Genomic DNA, 4,668 nt, shown 5'->3' on the forward strand with positions numbered 1-4,668 from the left:
CTGTTCTCCACAGTGGTTTTACTAATTGACATTCCCACCAACGGTGTATGAGGGTTCTCTTTTCTCCACATCCTCACTAGCATTTGCTATTGGCTATATTTTGGATAAAAGCCTTTTTAAGTGGGGTGAGACAATATCTCACTGTAGCTTTAATTTGCATCTCTCTGATGATCAATGATATTGAGCATTTTTTCATAAACCTATTTGCCATTTGTACATCTTCTTTTGAGAAATGTCTATTTAAATCTTCGGCCCATTGTTTTTATTGGATTATTAGATTTTTTCCTATATAGTTGTTTGAGCTCCTTATATATTCTGGTTATTAATCCCTTGTCAGATGGATACTTTGCAAATATTTTCTCCCATTCTGTGGGTTGTCTCTTCACTTTGTTGATTGTTTCCTTTGCTATGCAGACGCTTTTTAACTTGATGCGATCTCATTTGTCCATGTTTTCTTTGACTGCCTGTGTTTTCCCCAGTCCAATGTCCTTGAGAGTTTCCTCAATATTTTATTTTAGGAGTTTCACAGTTTGAGGTCTTAGATTTAAGTATTTAATCTATTTTGACTTTATTTTTGGGTATAGCAAGAGACAAAGGTCTAGTTTCATTCTTCCGCATATGGATATCCAGTTTTCCCAGCATCATTCATTGAAGAGACTGTCCTTTACCCAATGTATGTTTTTGGTAGTTGTGTCAAAAATGAGTTCACTGTGGATGTATGGATTTGTTTCTCGGTTCTCTATTGTGTTCCATTGGCCTATGTGTCTGTGTCTGTTTTTATCCCAGTATCATGCTGTTTGGGCTACTATACCTGTGTAGCATAATTTGAAGTCAGGTAATGTGATTCCTCCAGTTTTGTTCTTTTTGCTCAGGATAGCATTTGCTATTCTGGGTCTTTTTGTGGTACCAGATAAATTTTAGGAGTGTTTTTTTCTATTTCTGTGAAGAATGTCATTGATATTTTGATTGGGATTGCACTGAATCTGTAGACTGGGTGGAATGGACATTTTAGTAAGATTAGTTCTTCTAGTCCATAAACATGGAATATCTTTCCATTTTTTTGGTGTCCTCTTCAATTTCTTTCATCAGTGTTTTATCGTTTTTATTGTAGAGATCTTTCACTTCTTTAGTTAAGTTAATGCTTAGGTACTTAATTTTATTCATAGCTATTGTAAATGGGATTACTTTCTTGATTTCTTTTTCAGATTGTTTGCTGTTGGCATGTAAAAATGCTGCTATTTTTGTATGTTGATATTTGGTAAAATATCTTCTTATAATATAAGAAGGCAAGGGAATGTGAATTTTGGAGGGCCTAGTTAGAGGGCTAAAGGATTGTTTTAAGTTAGATAGGATAAAGCTGAAGGTTTGAACAAGTTGTGGAAGGTTTGTGAAAAATTAATCTTGTAAAAGAAATTCTGTGTGTGAACCCATTGGCTAAAGTTAAAGAAAAATTATTCAGTTTTTCTATAAATTGAACACTGGAATAAAAGCACAACAGAGTTTCCTTAGAGCACTGACGTGCTCTGTAACAGAAAATGGTAAAGGGTTATTTAAAATGATTTATGAGAATCTTGCCTTATGGACATACATTAAATTTGAATAGATTTTTCCATAAGGTTTTATTAAGAATTGGGTTTAACATCGATGGTATACTAATGCAAAGGGTGAAATCTGGCTTTCTCTCTTGAACATGATTTTTATGTAATAATAATAAAAAGTAATGAAAAAAATTTTAAATAATTATTCTTGCTGCACTTTATACAAATAATCAGGCCAAGTATAATAAAGAAAATTGGTCTTACCATAACTTGTCTTTAGTAAAAATAGGAAACTGGAGAGAGAAAAATCATATTTCAAAAACTATGGTACATCTGTTATTAGACTCTAATGTCAGTTATTTTTGAATTTTTTTCTGCCATTTAGACTGACCCTGCCTATTTCTGTGAACCAACCAGTGATCGCTGACTGTGGCTCAGAAGAAACAAGAGGTATAGATAATGTAAAAATCTTAATCAGTATTCTAATTCTGGGCTCATTGTAATTGGCAAGCAACCCTGTATCAGCTTGGTTCCAACAATTGCCCAGTTCATGGAAAGCCTTCTTATTTAGTTTACTTGGGATAATTTGACTTATTTTGTTTTACTGTTGTGGAATATATTGCAGTTTTATTCTTTCTGTAGGAATGCAGGATAAGCTTATTGAATGTTTTCTTAAACTGAACACTTACTAATCTTCCAGATATCACCTTTTGTCTGAACTCAGAGTTATGAATGGCCCTCGCCATACCTACACTTTCTGACTGAGCTCCTCTCTATCCTGAATACAAGAGACCCTAACAGTTAGGCTGGAATATCGTTGGCTCATTCAGCCTGAAGTAGTTACAGAAGATGGATCTTCTCCCCTCTACAACTGTTAGGATTAAGGGTTCCCTTGTAAAACGGAAGGAGGAAATATGTCAGAGGCATTTAAACCACAGTGACTCCATCTTGAATAGGGGCTGTGTAAAATAAGGATAAGGCCTACTGAACTGCATTCCCAGTAGGTTAGACATTCTAAGTCACAGGATGAGATAGGAGGTCAGCACAAGATACAGGTTACAAAGACCTTGCCGATAAAACAGCGTGCGGGAAAGAAGCCGGCCAAATCTCACCAAAACCAAGATGGTGAGGAAAGCAGCCTCTTGTCGTTCTCACTGCTCATTATGATACAATGATAAAGGCAGGAGGCAGAGAAATTCTTGGAAGACAGGGGCAGGTCCCTGGCGAAGCCCTACCCTCAATCCAAAAAGCCTGAAACCCCGGCCCAAAGTGAGAACTTACATCCCTGTTTTCGCCTATGGTGTAGCCATTCTTTTATTCCTTTACTTTCTAAATAAACTTGTTTTCACTTGATGGATTTGCCTCGAATTCTTTCTTACACAAGATCCAAGAACTCTCTCTTGGAGATTGGATCAGGACCCCTTTCTGGTAACACCTGTCCACATCACTATCAGCATTTTGATTAAAACCATTCAACAAGTCTCTAGGAAGTTCCAAACTTTCCCTCATCTTCCTGTCTTCTTCTGAGCCCTCCACACTCTTCCAACCTCTGCCCATTACGCAGTTCCAAAGTTGCTTCCACATTTTCTGGTATCTTTATAGCAATGCCCACTTCCCAGTACCAATTTTCTGTATTAGTCCATTCTTGCACTGCTATAAAGAAATACCTGAGACTGGGTAATTTATAAAGGAAAGAGGTTCAATTGGTTCACGATTTCTGCAGGCTGTACAGGAAGCATGGCTGGGGAGACCTCAGGAAACTCAAAATTGTGGCAGAAGGTGAAGGGGAAGCAGGTATATCTTCACATGGCCAGAGCAGGAGAAAGTGGGGGGAGGTGCTGCACACTTTTAAACCACCAAATCTTGTGATAATTCACTTACAAGAACTGTACCACAGGAGAAATCTTTTCCCATGATCCAATCACCTCCCACTTCCAATATTGGGGATTACAGTTTGACATGAGATTTGGGTAGACACACAGACCCAAATCCTGTTATGTTCCATTTCATTTATGCATTCATCCATTGATGGATAATTGGATGTTTTCACTTTTCCTGTTATCATGAATAATGTTGCTATAAACGTTTATGTGCAATTTTTGTGTGGACTTATGTTTTTATTTCCCTAGGAGTGCAGTTGCTTGGTCATATGGTAATTGTATGTCTAACTTTTTGAGAAACTGCAAAATTGTTTTCCACAATTGCATCATTTTACCTTCTCACTAGCAATTTATGACAGTTCCAGTTTCCACATCTTTGCCAACACTTGCTATATTCTGGTTTTTTTTTCTTAATTATAGCCATCTTAGTGTGTGTTAGGTTTTACGTCATTATGGTTTTGAATTATATTTCCCTAATGACTAATGATGTTGAACTTCTTTTCATGTGCTTGTTGGTCATTTGTATATCTCCTTTGGGTAAATGTTTATTAAAGTCTTTTGCCCATTTTAAAATCAGTTTGTCTTTCTTGTTGTTAAGTTGTACAAGTTCTTTAAATAATATGTATACTAGACCTTTATCAGATATATGATTTGCAAATATTTTCTCTCATTCTGTAAGTTGTCTTTTAACTTCCTTGACGTATCTTTGTGCTTAATAGTTTTAATTTTGGGCCGGGCATGGTGGCTTATACCTGTAATCTCAGCACTTTGGGAGGCCGAGGTGGCAGATCACCTGAGGTCAGTAATTCAAGACCAGCCTGGCCAACATGGCAAAACCCCATCTCTACTAAAAATACAAAAATTAGCTGGGTGTGGTGGCAGGCGCCTGTAATCCAAACTACTTGGGAGGCTGAGGCATGAGAATCACTTGAACCTGGGAGGCAGAAAGTTGCAGTGAGCGAAAATTACACCACTGCACTCCAGTCTGGGCAACAAGAGTGACTCTGTCTCAAAAAAAAAAAAAAGTTTTAATTTTGTCGAAGTTGAATTTATGTATTTTTTTCTTTCGTTGTTTGTGGTTTTGTCATGTCTATTAAGAATCCATTACTAGGCCAGGGGTGGTGGGTCATGCCTGTAATCCCAGCACTTTGAAAGGCCAAGGTGGGCAGATCACTCGAGCTTAGGAGTTTGAGACTAGCCTGGGCAACATGGTGAAGCCCTGTCTCTACCAAAAGTACAAAAATTAGCCA

This window comes from Mandrillus leucophaeus, unplaced genomic scaffold, assembly GCF_000951045.1.
Source record: "Mandrillus leucophaeus isolate KB7577 unplaced genomic scaffold, Mleu.le_1.0 Scaffold949, whole genome shotgun sequence".
Classification (NCBI taxonomy): Eukaryota; Metazoa; Chordata; class Mammalia; order Primates; family Cercopithecidae; genus Mandrillus; species Mandrillus leucophaeus.